Genomic DNA, 23,722 nt, shown 5'->3' on the forward strand with positions numbered 1-23,722 from the left:
GTTGATAATATGTTAATTTTTATCGAAGGATGTGATGAACGCGAAAGTTTTACTTTCCTCATGAAAAAAGTTTTTATTTAACTTACATGTATTTGAGAGCAACTATATAGTATAACCTATAGCGAAACATCTAATAGAAGACGGATCTTGTTATAAACTTTTCTCTCGAGTACACTACTTTTACTACCATCAACAGTTAAACCGTTATCTTTATAGTTAGCTGAGTTTTGGTCAGACAAAGGAATCGCTGCACCTCTGCGGTTTAATTTAACAAGAGTTACATATGTTTATTATAATGTATGGCATAAAGTCAAACACAATTATTCTATCCTGGAAATTATAGTTATAAAGCTTATGAGATTATTTAATAGATTTGAAACGTAAGTAAAAAATTTTTCAAACTAAATACCTACAAATTCGATTTTAATTAAAATATAAAATATGTTTTATTGGTGTTATTCCTTTGCCATGGACAGATATAATACAGTTCAAATTTCAAATGTGTGACACATAAAGTGCATTGAGTAGTAGTACCTAAGAACCAGAAAAACTTAAGTCAAGTTTTAAGGAGCACAAAAACTGAAAGAAGAATCATAATCAGGTGAGCACTTACGCTCTTATAATCAAGGAAAATTATAAAACCAGAGTTTTTAACAAAATTCCGTTGGTATGGTTTGGTGCAAAATCATATTTTACATAAAAAATTGCATTAACTTGAAATCGTCGATTTGAAATTATGTTCGTCTAGTTTTGAGGTTGACAAATTATAACTGTCAACACCGGCCTGGACATATGCGAGTCCAAGTATTCGGCAGAGATAATCAAAATATAACTTCATTAATATTTACCGAATGTAAGATTAAATTAAATACAACTAATCACTTCTTAAAATTATTTTCATTTTTTTATTCAAATGCTCTGATTTAAGTATTTTTTATAGTAACTATTTGATTTCTACTTTAAAAACCAAAACATATTGTCGATCGAGGCATCTAGTGTTAAGAAAATACTTTGCTTTTAAGAAAACGCTTTGATCAGAGTATGTCTACCTTCTTACTTTACAGATTTTATAATTTTCTGACTTCGCTATTTACGCAGTATCACATTATTTGCTGGCGATTTAATCGCTTTCAAGTTTATAGCTGAGTTTATTCTGTGATGGTTGTTGTATTTTACGTTCAAAAGCGCAATGCCAATGGTACTCGCGGGTTGAAAACTAAAAAAAATTATTACAGAGTAATCTGGTCAGTTTGCTTATAATTTTTGTTTGCACAGCACATTTCGATCTCGACTGATATTTGTTTCAAGTCACTCAATCCATGCCACACTAACCAAATGATTGCACAAACACAGTCGTTGCGTAAATTGTTGGATCGTGTGTGGGGATCTTTAGGGAGTACGTTTATTTTATTCGTGTCAAATAGATACGTTTGATCTACTATTTATTAAAAAATAACTCACATTCCTTTATTTTTTTTTTTATGATGGGTCATTTGTAAAACACTTTAATTTCATGATTAACTAAAACATAAATATGAGATTGAATACGTTCAATACTATGTTTCCCCCGTAGGGACTATGTTTCAGCGAAACTGAAATAATGGTGTAAAAAGCTTTCTCATGAATACTTAAAGCAATTCAATGCGGAAAGGTAGGTACGTTAAAAATTTAATTCACCGTTTCTATACCTTTTTTAAGTCCTTTAAAATTCCTCTTTTTTTGCCGTAACCTCACCATGCAATCGGATGTTTCATTACAAAACCTTTGTAAGCTGGTACTCCACTCACACTAAATACGTGGAAAGCAAGTTTTATTTGCCGGAAACCACACTTAAACTTTTGTATTGTAGTTTGTATTGTTATCGTATTGAAACCCGGCTATATTAGTTTTTTTTCAAATGAAAATTTAATTTAATTTATACTTTATTACTATAGCCAATAAATTGTTTTCCGGAGCGTACGTTGTAAGAAACATCATAATTGATTGGTTTTACAGCAATACTTTATACAAAAAAATTACTAAGGCTGGGATCGATAATGCATAGAAAAATTCTATTAAAATTAATTTTCTAAAAAATATAATATAATATCTATCAACATGTATTTATTAGTAATATAATAAAAAGTCGTATATTTTCTGTTAAAATCATACTTAGACCATTACCGTTTTGTAGCAATTAACTATTTTCTGTTTTAATTGTGTTGTTCGGAGCACAAAAGCTCATTAAGTAAGCAAATATCGTGCTGTACTCATCCTTAATGGCTCCCTATTTGCATTTCGAATATATTAAGTACGTTTACAAAAACAGAAGTTGTTCAGTACAACGTTCAAGAAGAGTAGGTGGTGTCATATAGTATTTTCTGAGTGCACTCGTTATTTTATTAATGTGAAAAACAACTCTTTAGTTCTTTATAGTTAAAAAAAAGAAAATGCTGAAATTTCAACTCAAATGATAATCCTATATTATTATGGAATTATTACTACACGAGTAAGAGTCTTATAATTTTATTTTTCTCCCAAGCCGATAATAGAGCTGCTTTAATTTATAGGAAGTTATACTTAAATTAAAATTTGTTATTTAGGCGACATATGGAACGCATATTAAGATGTGTCCCGACCGGGAGGCAGCCATTTTGTGTATCAATTTTATAGAAAGTAAAAATGCTACATTACTTTTTCATGACACCTTCTAAAAACATTAGATTAGGTGATAATAACACCATCATATCACAGACTATTTTCATATAGTTTTTGGACTGTGGTCATATATTTGATAAATCCTAGAAATGTTAGGTTAGGTGACGATAGTCATATATATAAAAAAATCTTAAAAGAAAAACAATAAATATCATAGACAAAACAATAACTGTTCACAAAATGGCAGCCTCCTACTAGTGGATATTTTCATAAGCAGTCGACTATAGGCAATACGCATTTCATATAATGAGTTCAGTGGCGTGATATAAATAAGTTTCACCAGAACGCGTTAATTTATACCTTCATTGTTAAAAGGGGATTATAATTAATATTTTTCAAGAATATACTATAATTGAATGGTTTTATAGTTTAATGTCTGATTGTATTAAATAAATACATATTTGAATCCAATCAGACATGTAGTCTGTGTTAATTTTTATATTTTTAATTAAAGTTACATTTTAATTGACTAATTAATTAAATTAATATTTGTGTGTCTTTTCTTTTAACAAAATGTCAAAAATTGAATATCTCTAAGCTTGTGACCGTTTTATATAAGAGTTCATCACATCTTGAGATTTCCCTGTCTATTTTCATTTATCGCCGCGTTTGCTCGTTATACATTCCGTACTTGAGAATCTAGTTAAATATTAAAATACAGCTGTTGTCAAGTACCATGAAATAACAAAGCAGAACATAATTTGAAATAAACATCCAAAAGAAGATTAAAATTTATTATCCATTAAGATATTGTACTTATATTGTTATGGACCCAGTGTCATTGTGACAAAAAAAAGTCGATGTGACCAAAAATGAGTAAATAAGCTAAATTCAAATTTTATGATCAAAAAAATAGAAAAATTAGTTGTCAACATTGTATTATAAAAATTTTAACGACGAATTTTAATCGGTTTTTAGTACTAAAACCTACTAGAATAGGTTAGATTTAGGCTTGATATAATGCATTTTGGATTAATTCGTTTTCCAAGAAAACTCTCCTTAGGTTTTTTGTCTTTTTTTGTGTGAATGAAAACTGATTTCAGGCTACTGAAATATGTCCGTTTTAACAATATCCTACATATTGTTAAAACGAATTCAGTATGTGTTTCTTCATTGAAAACTAAGAAACTTTTGTATGATTTAGATAAAGATACTCTTTTTTTTTATTATTACACTGCTTGAATATTATACTTTAGAACTTTAGAATTCAGATCACACGTCATAGGGGTTTTTCATCAATCTACTGTCGAAAAAAATCAGCGTTAAGAGCTCTGTATTGTTAAAATACTGTTTATGCATTCTGATTACCAGCGATTTTGATCAATTTTTTTCGTTTGGAAAAATATCGCATTTAAAATTACTTATATCAAACTTTAAAAAATAAGTTTTTTCAAATTCGATGAAAAATATGATATATTGATATGTATCCCCGCTATTATTTATATAAATGAAGTAAACATACATATATTGCATAATACAGTTGAATGTTAGTGAAAAATGGGCCCGTGTAATATAATGTTTTAAATAACACAGGTTGGTTTAATTTACGCTTGTAAACTTGAAAAGCCTGTAATAATTAAAAAATTATGTCCATCTTCTTCATGTTATATAATGGAGTAGGTTAGCCAAATCATTTATTTCCACAAATCCCTCGACACCACTTCTTTATTCACTACACATATCTTCAAGTCTTTGTTTATATAAACAAAATAAATAAAAATATTAACTCATATACTATTTATTATATATTCAATTACTGAATTTTAAATGATATAAACGCGCAAAAAAAAGTTTTTAGTAAATCGATCATTTTTACCTGGAGATTTAAATTAGGTGGCCCGTGGGTGCTCAATGCTCATGCCATTACATTGTTTTAAACATGTATACAAATATAATATAAATGTATAAATTATAAAAAATACCCGTTCACATTAAGATATATTTATTAGTTATCTTGTGGGTTAAACTATGGACAATGTACCGAAACAGTATTCAAAAGTTAGCTTAGCTGTGTTAATGTCTGACAGAAAATTTGTGTAATACTTTGTCCGAAAAATATTGTATATTTTGTCTATCCGTACCCGGTTATCGTAAGAAAACTATTTGTATTATAGTTTTTTTTTTAGACTTTCTAATTTCAAAAACGAATACAAAGTTTAAATCCTATTCACACTTTGTTCGTATGTACGATAAATTGACGGTATTGTTACAAGACGGCGCCTGATAGCGGTACGCAAAAAAATTTAATAAGATATCAGGTGTTTCTTTTGTGAAAGTTTTCTCTTTTTGAAAACTTTTCGATATTTAATGATTGACGATCAGTCGCAGCGAAAGTTGTTTATAAAATGTAGTCACGTAGCGAAAATGTCGGGTTTTATTTTTTCATATTGGGCCAACGAAGAGACAAGACGGTGACTGTGTTGATAAAGGCAAAGGGGGACGGCTGATGGGTTTTCCGTTTTTATAGATTGGAGCGGATCGAACGTCAACCGAAAGGTGGTGTAGTGCCGCGGCAGCCTTTTCCTGTCTCCGCGCCGCAGCGTTGTCTGCATTTTATCCAACGCCAACCGTGCCTACTACAATAATGAGGTTCTCTGTCAACTGTAATCAAGATGTTAGCGTTACTTCGAAGTAATTGAACGTTCACCAAACTGGACTTCTTGCGGTGTAACGCATCCCGTTTTGGTCGTGAACGATAATTTGTCGTCTAGAACATACTGGCGAACGGGTAAGAGAAAAGTCAGACCGTAAAGGCCCCGGCAACGTTTTAAATAGAACCGAACAACTTTCTTGGCAGTGGGATTACGTTGAAACGTGTAAATCACCCGAACCCGTGATCAGCGAATGTGATCGTACATTAACGGGATTAGAAAGTTTTCTCTGTATACGAGTCCGTGTTATGTGCAGGACAAAAGTCACCGAGGCTACAAACTTTTTAGTGCGCTATTTATTTACTTCAATGGCCCCCTGGCAGGGGGTCCCTGCACCGCGGGTCAAAAGGACTTGTTTTATGATTGCTGTTGTTCTGAGCCCATCACACAAAGTTACGGACCACGTAGCTGTCATGCCAAGTTTGTATGTCGTACTGCGCTAAAATGGTCTTAAACATTTGGAACTTTCATAAATAACAAAAAATTCCCTTTACCAATAAATACAGTATTGTAAACACTACGCTACATGACATTTTTTACTCAAATAAATAAATTATACTTAAAATCTCTTAGTTTGAACCCTTTTGAAACGGTGACCGCTAATTAAATAAAATGCATTAAAAGAAATTTAATAATGAATACATTTTTATAAACATATTAGGAAGTTACTAAATGGAATCACTACACCGTAGAATTGATCAGGCAACTTGCCAAATCTCGAGTATACGTATCGAGATAAATTATTACTTTTTAAATTTAAATCTAAGAAAACATAAAACGTTGAAAGTAAAAAGAAAGTTTTACTTTTACGGTATTTTTCAGAAATAAAATAAATAAATCTAGTCTCTTTTTTTTTTACAGAAAAAGCTTGGCAACAAAGCAAGACGTTTTCTTTATAAAATGTCAATCTTAAACGCTAAAGAAGGAAACTTTTTAAATTGTAGACGCTTATTACACATATTTTTTAACTTATATAAAGATACATTTCTTAATTAGTTTATAGTAATTTGTATTATTTTAAGTTTTCTGAACTGTATGAAAGTTTCACAAAAACTTTTGACTCAAATGTATACTTAGTTTGTTTTTATAAACATTTTCAATGTACGGTTTATGCTAGAATATTGGAGTAACAACAAAATACAGACGATGTGGTGGCCGGTTTTGTAAAATATAGTTATTGCATTTGAAAATAACGAAATTTTTTTTTGAAAAAAACGCTCGGTAAAGGTCAACATAACTATAAAATTAAGTCTTGGTTGTTTTTAAAGAATGTATTGGTTACTTTATTTGAATAATTAAAATATAAACTTTTGAAATACCTTTTAAATAGAACATTTTTTTCTTTAGATGTTATTCATTATGAACAGTTATGATAAATACGTTAGGTAACATTTTAAAACGATTTAAATAGACAACATAAAAATCATTATTTTCACTTATAGTTATTCATAGACATATTATTCATTTAATATTAGTCTATCGCAATAGTATTACCGGCTTTCGCTATGTTTCCTAATTGTTTCTATAATTATATTATTCGGATGAATAATATTATGAATAATTTCGGACAGCTGATTAGAATGGTGGAATTCGCTAGTAGGGTTGATGCTGAAATTTACCATAAGCATTATATACCTCTCACTGGTTTCATGCGGCTTTGACTAAATAACAGAGGGGAAATACGAAATTGATAAATAAATTATGTAGTACGAGTAGCTAAATAATATTGCTAATTTCCACAGCATGATAAATTCGAGTTAGGTAGGTATTGAAAATAAATAAACCTGAACACAGAAAAATGATTGTTATACATTTCTAGCTGACATACAAATAATATAATAATTAATTTAATACAGATGTTTGCATTGATGTTTGACTTATTTAAAAACAATAAAGAAACAATTACTTGAGTAATTAAAAAATATTATATATAAATCGGAATAAATATAAATCATAAGTTGTATTAAAATTGTTTAACCTGAATACTTCAAAATGTTTATATAATTGAACATTTAAATTGAAACCTGGAAATCGTATTGCGTTTTGAAGTATTATAACATTACTTCAATATTGATGTATAGTTAACTAACGAATTGAACAAACAAGTTTTGGGGTCGAGCCATTAAAAGTTTTGACCGCCAAATATTTTGTTCACGATCCGTTAAAAAAACGGTATATTTTTGTGTTGAAATGTATAGATTTTGGATTCAAATTCCAACATAATAAAAAACATGCCATATTGTTAGAATGTAAAAATGTTGTTACAAGTTACAACAACCGTCGTTTCTTTTCTGAATAGCGATATTGATCTCGACCGTTCGGTGTAGTTTTAGTCACAAAACTTGACCAGAAATGTAAATACCGCTCTAGAGAATTTCATTCCATCATACGTGCCGTTCCAATAATAATGTTGTTACTATGTGTGATGTATATATGTTTTCGCCTAACCTAATATAATACAGGACATATAATATATTATTACGCGTATTTCGGCACCTATCAGACCCGTCAGTTTTTCCGAGAAATATTAGAGCAACGAAGGTAGGCGCTGGAGTAAAATGTCTTGAAAATTAGTAAGTCTAAATTATATTGAAAAAATTAAATAATTTGTAATTGATAGTTTAAATACAATTTAAATAACACTAGGCTGGTCATTATTTAATATTTTTGACTTCATGCCAGAACACTGCAAATGAGCTCCGAAAGAGTGAAAAAAATACGGTGAGTTGTTGAGCTTTTTATTTGAATCCCTTCGCTTCCTTGTTTGAGCAACATGTTATTATCTTATTATCTTTTCAAATGAAATTCACTGCGAGAATACATAGGCATGTATACTATAGTAGGCATGATAATATATTTAGTATAATTTTACAGTTTAGAACGTCACATAATCCGTTTACCCTAATACTTAAGTGTATTGTATAATTAAAGTTAGAAAAAATAAAACGTTTTTCTCTTATAACTCAAAAATTTTAAAAATTATATTTTTTTAACAAAGTTATTGCATTATTAATAATATATTATTATTAAGTTTTTTAACGCTTGATTTTCTTGCATAATAATATGTACACATATATACTGTTCGCAGTAAGGACGGCGTTGAAGCCGAAGAGTGTGCTTCGAGAAGTCAAGGAGGATGACGACTTGCAGCAGAGCCGTGATGACTACTATTTAGTCCTTCCGACTGTCACGGTTTTCGTCAGCGTCCGCCCAACGGAAATTCTCCGCTTGTTATCCTTCATCAAACCCAATAAGATGCTATGGAAATACCTATTTTAGTCAACGGTACGCCGAAAAGAGACTCTATTATTCACGATAAAGTGTCAGGTCTAATTTGGCCGGCTTGGCCATGGCGTTCCTATCCCTGTGGGCGGAGGTGCGGTAGTGACGGAGTTTACGGCTCGGTTATTTGTTCACCAAACAACGGCATTAACACGTCGATTTTGCGAAACGTTTTCGAGTGTAAAACGGTGTAAGTCGGACAAACGGATCGTTGTCAATTTCACTAGGTCGTCGCTATTCTGAAAACGTTGTACATCAATTTAAAGACACGTCAAACTAACGCAATAGACTTCTTTTCCGCCTTGCCGTCGCCGGGTTAGGTACACCGGCGGCGTACTATAGAGGACTGTTTAACATGCTGTGGCCATTAGCCTGGCGTTTTCAGTAACGGTAAACACGTAAATTATGTGTGTTTCCTGTATCCATAAAATATTTGCCGAGTTGACTGATCCCTACTGCGTTACCCGACTGGAGGCTGCCCAAAACAACAACAGGTACCCGGTTCACCAATAGAAGAGACTAGAAACCTAACCATCGCGTGACCATGACGTTATCCCTCGACACTCACCGCAATCCTTTAAAATATATACAGTATTAAAGCTCGTTAAGAAACAATAGAATGCTAAACCGTTTAAACGATAATGACAGTTAATACTCAATTCAAAACATTATTATGAAATTCGAAAGAGTTTTGCATTTTCATTCTTACGCCCAGCTTCCAATTTGAAAAAAAACAAAATTTATTTTATTCATATATTATAACATTTCTTACATTCATATTCACATTAATTTTTAAAAAAGAAACATTCTCTTGAGATTTCAGCCATAAAAACCCTTGACTTACACTTTTTTGTTTAATGAACTCACAATAGATAATATAACCTTATATTTTTAGCATTACATTCATTTTTCGAATTTGCATTTTCATTCAACTGAAAATGGAATGCATTCATAAATGTCACTCCTTTTTAAAGACAAACACTTTTTTTCAATTACTAATGTTTCATATCATTCTAAAATAGTCGTTTATCTTAACGACTAGAGTTACATTATTTATTTGTTTTTGTAAGTATGCTAATTAATAAAACATGTATAAATATACATATACTACGTTAGATATAGTAAGGAATAAAAACGGTTTATTACATTTAATCGTTTTTATAAAATAAGATTAATGTACTATTTTAATTTTAAAAATAGTCGCTTTGTTTTAATATTGTATAGATTAAAATAAATAAGTGATAGTGTGATTTACGTACTTCATCTTGGAACACGAACGAAATAAACAAACATTTTCGACAACTCATTTTATAAATTTTGCTTTTTTTTTTATAAAGATTCCCATAATATCACCTAGGGAGTCATATCTGGGCGCAATGTAATAATAAAGAAATAAAATCGAACCCGGTCGATGCCGCGCTAGCTACAGAATCGTTTAAATAAAATGATTTCACCAATAAATATAGTAAGTTACGTTCCATAACTATGTGGTACTTAGAGGATTAGTGTCCACTTGTCGTGTACACAAAATGCGACAACCTATAACCGTTCCCTCGAGTCTATACCAAGAGCAGGAATACTTAATAATAATTGTTAATACTTAAGGCGGGTGACACACAGAGAAAATTTGTTTTCAAGAAATTTATTTCAAGGAACAAGAAATTTGTTTCGTTAGTTAAAATGCATGCATTTTTTATTTATATCTTCTTCCTTCGATTTAACCACCACATGGCACATAACAATAATGTCATCGTCGGATGATATATTTATGACTAAAATGAGCTGTATGTACTGTATGTACAAATTTGTTTTGTGTGTATTGACTATGAAATATGTTTCATGTGATTAAACAAATTTCCCCTGTGTGTCACCCGCCTAAGAATACGTTTTCGGTACCACGAAAAACATTTTTTTTCAAACAAATGAAAGTCTTGGTCTATATTTTTCACTTCTGCAGATAATTTAGCTTATATGAGATAAGCTGAGAAGTATTATAAATCACAATAAACAATTTGTTTTTTTGTTATAGCTAAATTAATATTTTACTAACCTGTATAATTTATATAGATAGCTATTGTATCGGCTAAAATAAACGATTAAGAAAATACCTGATCGATTTCTATTATTGATTTGAACTTCACTCATACATATACAATATTCTCACCTGTAAAAAGATAAACAATAATAATTAAATGAGTAAAAATTAAAAATCAATATATTTAATAAATATTATTATTCTTTAGATGTTGCTTATTAGAATTACAAATTAAAATACATTAGGTAATTTATACTTAAGCAGTAAAATCTGTTAAACAAGTATGGTAAGTGCAATAAATAGCTATTAACTCATTTGTAATAAAAATTTCAAGATAAAAAATTATTTACGTACTGGCGTATTAATTAGACGGATTTTAATTTTTTTTGTAAAGCTTACTATTTTCTCTATGGGGACTAAAAGATTTTTATTAAAAAAGTAAAAACGTAGACGCTTATACTAAAATGTTAAATACAAAAATTAAATTCGGCTTTTTAGTCCCTATAGAGAAGATGTTAAACTATATAACAAAAAAAAATGTTTAAAATTGATTCGGTTGACACTTCAGAAAGTGACTTCACATTTAGTCTTTAATTAAATTTAGCGTTTTCCGTTCCCCTTAAAAATAAAGGGTAGTAGACCCTTAATTTGCCTTTTGGATTTAATAAAACGTACAATTAAAAACTTGAAATTCAATTTGTCATAAATCTCGAGATGATGGAAAAACTAGGTAGTCATAAAAATTCTTTTTGTGGATTTCAGAAAAGTGATCTGCTTTAATAGGATTTTGCGAATGAGAATAAGACATTCCATTTTATATTAAAACTCGTCGAATTACCGATTCGGTACTGTTATCCGATTTATAAAATATAAGTATAAGTTTCGTATATTTGAAATTCGTTTTCTTTCAAGGTACTCAATAACTATATTTTTCAACTAATATAAAAAAATAATATATACATTTATTTCAATGTAACTTCTATTTACAAGTTGTCTCTAATATATCCTAAAAGCTGCAAGTGAGACTATTTTGCGAAATGTATAAATAAACAATTTGTGTGAATTTGTTTTTGGTTTTAAGCAGATGCGAGTATATGTTGCCTTAAATAATAACCATTTCCTACAAAAGCATATAATATTAGATTTATAATTATAAAATATCGTAGAGCTAGGACACCGTCGCAGTCGCAGTTGATGTAAAATCGTAAAAACATCTCTATGCATATTCAGTAATTTATACGTTAAAAAATAACAAAGAATGATCAACTTAACGTAAGACGCTTATTTTCTATAAATATAATAGCAATTTAAAAATTATATGGTGTCTTATAATACTTGACCATTTTATAATATTCACTTTTTTAAGTATTTTCAAGAATTGTAATATATTATGAAACTAGAATAGTAACATATACATTTTATTTTAAGCTTCGGTAACTCAAGCCACTAGCTCTTTGGTTATAAGTTTTTACAATTTTTAATTTAAAGTAAAAATTCTTGTTGTTTGTAGGTGGTACACGTGTGGTAGAAGCATGATATGGGTCGCCGCTAAGTCGTTCCCCCGATGGGGATTAAGTAGCAACAGATGCAGCTAAAGGGCTACACCAAGCTTCATTGTCCTTCATATACATTTTATCAACTTTTTATATCATAGTTTACTGAAAATATTGATCAGTCGATAATTAGTTATAAATAATTATTTTAAGAGTTAAATTGAACCATATTGTAAATTATAAAATTATACTAAAATATAGTTATTAAAAAAAGAAGTTCTTTACAACAATAAATTATTATATTATAATGAAAAAGTAAAACTATAACGAGGAAGTTCGGAGAACCCATAACTATAAGTGTTCTATATTAATTAAACATTTTAAAAATATACTACTAAATCATAGTTTAAAATTATCTGGAAGAGTGAGAATTGATAGTTTACTAACTTGAATTGGTACTTGATAAGGTTGGGATAAGGTAGTCTTTTTTTTTTTTTATTCACTTTTTTGTCTATAGGAAGGGGGATAATCGCCTCGTTTCTCTTCCCTTTTTGTCTTCTACTAATATGGATAAATTATATTTGTCTAGAATATATTTTTAATAATATTAAGTAAAATGTAGACAATTTATATAAATCTTATGAATTCATAAAAAATACTTAATTGGTCATAAAATATTTAACGATTGAATTATAATACTATACCAATATAATAATTATCTAAAGATCCACTGTACGGTTTAATGTAAAATCTACAATGATTTTAGTTAATAATAGTGTGTTTAAAGGTCACGTAACAATTATTGTAAAAAGGTATAATCTTTATTATAAAGGAAATTGTTAGGTTTTATTTTTGTACTTTTCAATTATATCATTTTATCAAAACGTGCTGATAGTATAGGTTTTAGTGAGCACTCATCTGCTACAATTTACCCATCACTATTCTGATCACGGTACTTTGATCTCCAACCAAGCCAATTAACCTATCTATTTCGTAGGGCTTTGAAAAGGATCCACCCTAATGTTTAATAAATTCAATTAGGTCATTTCAAAGTTAACGTTACGTTAGAATACGTGACTGGCCGTTGGTAAATAGAAGTTTTTACGTGCAGTGGTGTTTATAAAACCAAGAAGCAAAGTTTCATTACTCGTAAAAAACACAAAACTCCACTGTATATCATTTACGTTTGGTAGCTTTAAAAAAATAATTTGAATGTAAACATTTGTGAATGTAAATCGATAAATTGCAATATCATAAATTATTTTAGCAATTTTGACCTTAATAGTATTGCGATGCCGTTATTCTAGTAGTTTTTCCAAATAAATTTGTGTGAATTAAACATTTTTAAAGTCAATGGTTACCCGTTTAATACAACAAGACACAAATAAAGTATTACAATTATTCAAATCGAGAACAAAATAAAAATTTGTATGAAACTATGTTAAAACAAATGTTATGATACGGAGTAGTTAACACGTTAAAGTATTTTAAATGTAAAGCTGTAATGGTATGTATGTCTTTACACTTTATGATATTTAATTTATAGCTATATATATATATATATATATATATAGTTTACAACTCTTAATAAATGGCTTATAACATGACAAACAGGGCTGTACTAATATTATTATTATTTTTAGAGCAACAAAAAAACCTATATGATATGTAAGTACGAATATTATAATTCATTTTCATAGAAAATAAGTTGAAAAATACGTATTTTTGGTTGTTTGTAAGCGAGATTTAATTAAATCTTATTTTGAAATATTTCTACTCTTTATTCTAATTTTACTTGAAAATATCATAAGTGATTTCGTTTTGTGTATTTTATTCTTGGAAAATGGGTGATGCGAAAGGATTCAAACGGTTTTATTTCAAAAACGTACTTTTCACTCCAATTTTTATCCTTTTTAGAATTTTTTACTTATACTTTTTTAAATGTTTTCTTTTTTAGTCCTTTGAGATATCATGGTCCTAGTTTATGAGCAAAAGTAGCTCATACTTTAAAGACATAATTATAAAAACATTTAGTTAAAACAATTACTCTGCATCACAATTATTTATTATATTCTTGTTATAAGCATTTTTTTTTATTTCTTTAATAATAATTCTAGTTAGATTTATAACAAATAAGTAGCTATTTTTACAACTAAAACTGTGTGTATGTATATGTATATACATATAATATTTTTAAATATTATTATAGCGTTATATTTACATTGTATAAGCGTATATTTCAGAAATGTTTTTTTTTATAACGTATTATTCTTTTGCTTTTCGTATAATATAAAAAGATTTCAAGTTTAATTATGACATCAATAAACTTTATAGGAACCTATATTATTTTTATAGTTTGTAATAAAATACAATTTTTTAAAACAATACATAGATATATACAGAAATTTATATATTTTTATAAATTGTAGCTGTTTCAGTAAAATTCGAATTAATGAGTTATTTTACATCTCAACAAAAATTTAATTCTCTTATACAGAAAGATTTGTTTATAACACAAAAGTTTCATGTTTCTAAAAATCTAACCTTTACTGTAACACTTCTCTGACAACTACACTGTGTCATCTTGGCAATCCGTCTGTCGGGCAGTTTGCCTTATCTTACTTTTAGTATTTACATGTATGTATACAGATGCATAGTAAAAAAAAAATTCTTATTAATAAAAAAAAGCCTGTACCCTAATGGTATGAGAATAATGTTAATGAACCTTACTGAGAGTGGGGGATGGTATTCACAGTTCTACAGGTATTATTACATCTGATAGTGATAAATATCGCATTAAAATAAAAACTTTATTCATATTATATTTATATTCAATAAAAATGTAGAATACATATAAAATAATACAATAGTTATTTTATTAATTATGTATATAAATTATAGTATATATGCTGTGATAAAAAATGAAAAAGGGTACATTTTTTAATTAATAAACTTTAAATGTTAACGTACGTCGAAAAATAGTAAACAAGTTAATAGGGAGCTCTTTTACAACAACAACTACGGTAGTACAAAATAATAGTTTTTTACAACTTTTTTTTTTGTCTTATAAAATACAACAAAAGCTTTAAAAAAGGACAATGTTTAATTCGAAATAACTAGAAACTAAAGAGCACACTATAAATATTTTATTTATAATTTTCGAAACGCAGCTGTGCCGTTTTGGTGAATTTTTTATGAGGTTGTAGAAGCAAGTCTAGAAGTGATGTTATGGAATTCTGATAATCTGCGAAGTAGAATGTTAGGTATTTTAGCTTTGATGCGGAGCTGAAAAGGTGTTGTTTTTATTTTTTCGTCATTGGACCTACGATACTTTCTAAACCACTAAACTGATTTCTTTGTGAAACAACTTTATAGATTAAAACTCGTACCTAAGGTACTTTATGGGCCAATTATTTTAAAATCGATGATTTTTGAGGTGCTACACTAATGTTCTGATAATGCAAATCTCATACATTCCATAAATAATCATGAAGAAATTATGAAAACATAAAACCAGTGTTTTTGATAAATGTCAGTGAATTTTGGGAGGGGTCGTCAACTTGGGCCTTTTTTACTGTTAGGTTCTTGTTGGAGATACTTTATACATTATATAGAACTAGAAAGAGGGTATCCTTTTTTATTCATTTGTAACCGTTGGTCAGAACCTCAAAAAAAAAAAACGTTCTAGAAAGAGGGTTAATACTTAAGCGATTTTTATTCATTTCCTAAACATACTTTAAATTACATTTAAATATTTTTTATATAACTGGTGATTTATATTCAAATTAATAGATGATTTTATAAAACACTATTTTGTTTTTTGTTTTTAGATTCCTCACTTGATTGTCAGGTTTCATTATATTATAAAAAGACTAAGATTTACCAAACGTCTTGGTTATATGAAAACTTATAAATATAGATGTCCACTAGTATGTTCTAGTATGAAATATCAATAATACTTCTATTAGTAATAAGTACAATATTGTACAATACATATATTTCTTTTAACACAACGATTTTGCTACATTTTTTTATAATTTCTACAACGTATTCCGAAACGTTGGCAGACCATTCAAACTACTCAAGTGGGAGTAACCGCAAGTTGTGTAAATACAAAACCCCACTCAAGTTTTAATAATTTTATATATGTTATGTATATTAATAAATGTACATTCGTTTTATAAAAATACATCTACACATCTTATATAGAGTTTAAATATTTTTCTTATGAGATATTATGCATATTATTACAGATATACGGATATACGCATATGTATACGCCTACACTTTTTTTTGGGGACAGACAACCTCACTAAAACACGGTTTAAAGGGAATCGAATATTCAGTACTCTTGTGACCGAATCGGCTATCATTTCAATCGATGCACGTAGGTCATAATATTCTTCTTTTTACTAATAATAATTTGTTTTATGTACTCACTCAAAAAGTTCTGGATGGTAGATAAGGTGATATTTCCAATCACTTATATTTTATCATGTAGTTTTTCTTTAAATCACCTTGTGAAGCTTAACGATTGTCAAATATATTTTATAATAGCATTGCATTCAAAGGGTTGAACTTCAAAAAAATAATATAGTGTACTTTTTTATTTGCCTGGTAGTAGTGTAGGGGGCGTATACTAAAATGTGAAAAAGTTTAATAGCTTATAATGGCCTTTAATGTATTATACATCTGGTAATGCCGTATTCGTTAAATTCCTTCATGCGTGAAGTGGTATCCGATGTAAACGCATTTCAACCAAATGCATATTATTACACAGGAAGAAAATATGCTATGAGAGTTTCAGGTTCAGGAATATAGCTTTATGTGCATACGTGCGTTAACAGTCGACAATGGAAATCGGAAATAATAATAGAGTCGCATGAGTACATTCCACCCAAACGTAACTAAGTAAATGAATATTTGATTCGGTAAAACATTAGCGTTGTTTCGACTTTATTGAAATGTATTCGAAGACAATCTTAGGAAACACAATAGGAAGTATACTCTTGCTATATATATATATATATGTATATACTCGTTCTTGTGTTTAGAATAGTATAACACTGACCTTATTACATTCACCATAGGTTCTCCGTTGTTTGCTACCGAGAGTTCATCTGTGTATAATATAAATTATAATTATTATTATCCAACCATATGCGTTTTGTCCCCGGGCATAGTTGTTTTATTATTTTTTCCGCCTAGTTGTTTTATTGTACGCGTACCTTTATAAAACATTTCATTTGCATGCACATATACACGCGCGTATAAAATGGACGGTAAATGGAACTGGGATTTAATTAAATGATAGATTTTTTTTTTCTATACCGAGTCGAACACGCATCAGCGAATGCGTTCTACGGAATTATCAGCAAAAGTACGGAAAGTTGTTTTTTTTTTTTTAATACGCAATGACGGATTTCGTTTTAAATCACACAAGGGGCGACGCGGGTTGAACGGTATAGGTCTTTTACTATCGATGACTCCCACGGGCGACGCGTAGCGAAAAAAATAACGATTGCCGTTACTCGACCAGTATATGCGTCCTCCGGTGTATCCAGGGCAACCATCACGTCATCTTCATCACCGTGTGTATTATATAATATAATATACGTGAGCACATACACCTGCAATTGTTGTTATATCGCCACCGATATGTTAGTTGTATAGTTGTTATAGCCTATAGGTGAATATTATCAGTTTACAATTAGTATAATATAAGTCATGTACAAATCGAAATTAAGTTTACTTGACCGCTAGTTTAAGTAATATGTTTTTCTATATAGCTCTCCTACTTCCGACCTAGTAAACTAAATTTAGATTTGTATACAATCGTTAAGATAATATGTATGTATATTATACATATGATGTTATTACACAGGTTTTAATTGTTGACAACTGTGTATATTATTTAGATTTTAGATCACTATGGTATTTAGTAATTATTATTTTATATATTACTTATTTCACATATTTTAAAGCTTATAGTAATACCTACACTTCTGTTTTTTTTTTTTACTTAGCGGCCGTTTACACTGAGCTAACGAAATGGTTTTGTTGGGTTTAATAATCACCGAACAAGGCTAGCGGGAGTGTTGCAAACGTCGATAACGATGACATAAGTCACGTTGTATAGCTACTAAGCCACGTTTCATGTTGATATTCTGTCGTTCTAGTGTTGCTTTAGCGACCAGTAGTTGCAACAATGGAACGGTGACTATTTCTCTGAAGTTGGACCCTGCAATAGGTTCGAATCGTCAGCTAACTAATGTCAACAGAAAGTATATTGTACTATTTGATTAAAAATTATTTGTTTTATTTTGTCTAGACCAGCATCACATAAACCAAGCACAGCATATACTTACAGAATAGAAAGTTAGCAAAGTGGAGTCAAATTAGTTTGAAAGTCTTTTCATCTCAATCAAACGCTTCATTGCTTATTTCGGGATATTTTTTAGTATCCAGGAACCCACATCGAAACCTTTTATTCAAAGTGATTTCATTAGTACTCCTTTGCTTAAAGTTGCTACATTTTTTATCTAGGTGTGTGATATAACATAATATAAGATGCCATCGAAATAATAACAAGTCGTCGTCTTCATGCAAACGTTTTAGCCAGAACATAATATAATTAAGACTATATTATCGTCATAAATCGGAAGGAGATTATAGATCAGAAATAATCACTATTCAGAAGCCAGCAGGCTAAAGCATGTTCCATGTTTTATAATTTTAGCTGTTAGGCTTTAAGTAAACTGTAACTTTTTTTAAAATTTATTTTTATACTGCTGGCCAAAAATACTTAACCTAACTTATTGACACTAGTACACAATATTAAATTATTTTACTACTTTATTTACAAGGAACAAGTATAGTTGGTAATTTATATTTAAAATAAAACTCCTGTTAGTTTAATGATCGTTTTTTTTACGTATGGGATGACTTGTTGGACTATATTTAAAGTCTTTGGAAATTAAATTAAGGTTTAAAACATTCAGTAGGTATACAGAATAATCTGAATAAATAGCGAGACTTTGATTGTAACACCGTTGATCTGTTAATAATTGGGAACAACTTTGTAAATGCATTTATTAAATATATACATAGAATTCTTAATAATCCGATAAAGTAAGCCTATTCTACTATTTTAGTAGACTACTGAAGTTTAATATTTAGGTAGTTCAACAAAAACTGTCGGAACCGTTTTAATTATTTTATATAAAAGAGCATCGCTGTGACACGGTAAGGGTACAAGTGAGAGGCGTTTATTGAAATTGATCAAAGACAGATAAATGCATGTTATACGACGGCGTGTGAATCCAAGTGAACGCAAATGAAATAAATGTATATAATCATAGCTGTGCAAATTATTCCACAGTTTATTTGAATACATTTTTTTTAATTATTAAAAAAAAAAGTTTTTCAGCCGAGTCTGCAACCACGAAAGAGCATTTTCATGTCTCGTTGAAGTACCGAATAAATTTAGAGTAGTGGTGGAATTATAGATAGTGATATAGTATATTAAGAAGCAGTAACAAGCTAGTATATTAAAACATCAAGTTTCTGGCTAATATTGTAGCGTTTAATATCTAGCTTAAAACAATTCATAGAGAATTTGGGCCCTTAAACTATTTTGAATTTATCATATAGTTCTAACTTAAACGTTGAACGTACAACATATCTCTTATCTCCTATATCTTACCCTAATCTTTACCCTTATCTCCCACTCCTATCTCCCAACCCCCTATCTCCTACCCCTATCTCCCACCCCCTGTAGCGGTTTTGATAACGCTTTTGTAAAGAACGTTTTTTTCGGTTATGTGCCAGAGCAAAGAGATGACAATGTCAAAAAAATGATTGAATATTTTTTTTACTATTTATTTGTATAAAAACTTGTCTTCCTATATTTACTGGTTTTATATACTTCTAAATGTACAATATATTAGATTTATGAGAATATTTTTAAGTACAATTACTTTAAAAAAGCACTTACAAACTATTTAAATAATATTTTTAAAAAAACATTCGAATAATATTTCATTTTAAAAATATTTTCTTAAATTTCGAATAATTATTTTTGAAATTATTCTAATGAACTTTACTTGAATAATGTGATATCTAGATAACACTGTATTTAACGCAAAAGACATTTTGTTCCTTAAAGTCGTGAGTAGAGCGGGGAGTGCACTCATTGTATATAACTGCTTGCTTCACTGTATATTTTAATGTAGCGGGCCTGGAAACTGTAATCCTACGATTCAACGGTATGATGGTATATCAACATTTATACAAAATGCCCTGCTCGATTTTCACTTTGATTTAATAATGTTTCAACCATAGTAATAATTTACAATCGATCCCTTGAAAATATGGTTGTATTTGGATAATGGATTAAAATGCATTTTAATATCGTTATGTTTGGTTACTCTGGCTATGGTCAGTGATTACTTTGTGGCTGTAATCATGAAATGCACTATATGTTTCGATATTTAAACTGAATTTCCTCCGACTTTTTAATCGTAAACTAAACACTGTATAAAATGCCGTATGATATAGCATATCTACATAATATTGTTATAATAGAGATAAAAGCCGAGGAAACAACGAACGGTGACTGTTTCTCTGAAGACGGACCCTACAATAGATTCGAAATGTCATCTAACTAACGATTACATGGATAGATTCGAAAATTATCAAATAAATAGTTTAATCCATAATTTTTTTTAGCATATTCATATGAAAAAGTAACTCATTTTTAATTTTTTTTTTAACTATCTACTTACAATTTAAAAATATTGTAAAAAAAAAACATTTTGTTCTTTTTTTGCCAAAACCGAAGAGACCCCCGTAAATTACGGAATCTGTATAATGGAAACTATTTAATTCATAAATTACAATAGGCTCATTTTATCATCAAGCGGTATTCTCATTTAGGAGCTCAGCAGGGTAGCAGATTGTTATGAATACAATGTCAGAGGGTCGGCTTTTGACCGAAAAACAGTTATATGGGTTATTATTGCTGCCAGAGAAAACAGTAGTAATATAATTGAAATAATTTTAGCAGGTACTGACGACGGGAATAGTTTGGCGCATCCGGCATCTATACAGTTGAATTTACGGTGTATGTTTTTACTTTTTTCAAATAAGTATAAAATGCTTCGAAAAATTAAAAACAAAATATTATGTTTTTACATAAAATGCATTATACCCAAAGAGAGGATATATTAGAAATACAATTATATTGTTACCTTGTTATTATATTTTAATGTCAATAAGTAGGAGGTTAAAATAAATTATATCATACCGTGAAAAATTAACTGTGATTTGGGAATGTAATAATTGATCATGGCATTAGGAACTAACCAACGTGGTATTTAAAATGAATAATATTATTAATCGATTTCACATAAAATGTTTGTCCCTGTGCAAAAAAAAAACTAATAAGACATTTTAAAATGTTTTTTATCTTAATGTAAAAACAAAAGGATCGTAAGTTTATGTTTAGTATTTAAATTCGAATAAAACCTTTTCGGATAAACTGTACACATATATTTACGGATATATTTTTTATATGAATGTTTGTAAGCCGAGACCAAACCATAAAAATATATTCGTTCGGTAGGCATATCCTTTAAGTCGGCCGCTACGAATGTCCTGCTCCTGTAGGTTCAATCAAAGAACGGTCTCGGCGATTCCTTTTTACCCTCGACGTTTACTTGTCATGTATTTCCGTCCGTTAGACGACAGAAAATCTCTATTCGCCAGCCCCTTCACTCGGCCTTCTTAATTTCACCTGTTTCCGTACCCGGACGTCATTGTCGGACTTCTTTTCTTTGAAACAGACCGTAGCCAAACACCATTACTTTGTAGAAGAAAAAAGATTTAAAATGACGGTGTGGTAGAGGGAAAAAAAATGTATTTTTTTTACTAAGGCGTTCCGCGAGTATAGCGTGTATCCTTTGAGATCAAATCAATTAGTAGTGCTTACGCGCCTGTCGGTTAACGAATATTGAATCTGAATGCACTCCAAAGATTCACTAGACACTCTGATTATATAAATGTATACTTATTTTCCATTAGAAAACTGACTGAGTTTCCTATGGCCTAATTCTTCTAACCGTCGAGACTAGTTTATACAAACTTTTTCGTTTCAATATTTCACACTAATATATTATACGGCGAAAAAATTCAGTAAACTCGTCAAAAATACAACAGTTGTTTTCTATTTTAAATAACATTTGAATGGGATATTGTTTAAACTTTTTACTAAATTTTCCTTGTCAAAACTGCGACCGAAATGGGTTGCTTTCTAATTATTGTTAAATGGAAAGTTTTGCTGGCCGTATTGAGTTGACGGCAGATTTATCTGCGCTCATACCTCGGATGCTGCCTTTTAAACTTTCACTTAAACTTTAGAGGATATAGCGCCGTTTACTAAACGTAAGTTCTTGTTTCTGGTATTGCAGTTATTTTGACAAATTACACTTCAAATTTCAAACACTAAAATACAGTATATTAAAAAAAAAAAATTCGTTTTGACATAGACTTTTTTAAAAAAAATAAAATGATAATTTTTCATATTATCTCGCTTTTCAAATGTATGTACAAATATAAAAAAAGTAACTACCCAGAACTGGTTATAGACCTATATAAATATTCAGAAAATTATTTCTTATTTAAATATTTGATTAAATATATATTTTACCATATAAGAAGACATTGTACACCCAATTTTCCAGCGTTAAAACATACCTACGCAGAATTCGTTTTCCTTGATCCGTGATGATTTTAGAGCAAAAATACTTATAACAAAAACGAAAGATGGCAGTATTTTTAAGACAATGTCATATCCTTATTTATTGTTAAACCTAATATTTAAAGTCAATTTTTTTTACTCTTTTTAAATAACTGTAATTTGTTTTTACAAACAAATCGGACATGACATTGTCTCCGAAATGTTATCTTTCGATTTTGTAATAGGTGTTTTTGCTCTAAAACTACTATTGACCGAGTAAAACGCATTCTGTGTAACCATGGTATGTAAAGATGACATTATTTTTTAAGTAGCTGTTAAGGATGCTGTGTTAGTAAAAAAAAAACTACCAAAGAAGAGTTCTTATTACTGAATTAATAATTACAACTTATAGGTTAATCTTTACTTACTTTAAAAATGTTTTTAAAAAGGAACCTAAAAAATTGCAATTATTTAAAATAAAGAGTTCCATATCTTTACTGAATCACCCTATAAAACAAAACTAAAAAATATCTAAAAGTAGGGTTGTCAGTCGGATAATAAATGCCTATATTATGATTTTATTAAAAATATATTGGCTATTGCAATATGTTTTTATTTGTATTACCTATACATACACTTTTAGTAAAATACACATATTTTTTCGAATAATATTATCGTAACTTAGCGTAAATATAATGAAAAAACTATATGTACCTATGACTTTGCGATAGGTATAGTCTATAGAATCTATATTATTGCAAATTCCTACATTTTATACATTTGATTTACAAATACTCGCCGTTTCCGGACGTGTATTGAATAGACC

The 23,722-nt window shown here is 29.3% G+C and overlaps 1 protein-coding gene across 3 annotated transcripts in view; it reads right to left on the bottom strand.

Annotated features, from left to right (window-relative positions):
- The window catches only part of LOC126836103 (acetylcholine receptor subunit alpha-type acr-16-like), a 90,508-nt gene that overhangs the window by 50,781 nt on the left and 16,005 nt on the right, over nucleotides 1–23,722 (bottom strand). The window lies entirely within an intron of this gene.

This window comes from Adelges cooleyi, unplaced genomic scaffold (assembly GCF_023614345.1).
Source record: "Adelges cooleyi isolate 19-005CV unplaced genomic scaffold, UGA_ACOO_1.1 ACOO_flye_CR_arks_rails_tigmint_CR_PRNA_23, whole genome shotgun sequence".
Taxonomy (NCBI): Eukaryota; Metazoa; Arthropoda; class Insecta; order Hemiptera; family Adelgidae; genus Adelges; species Adelges cooleyi.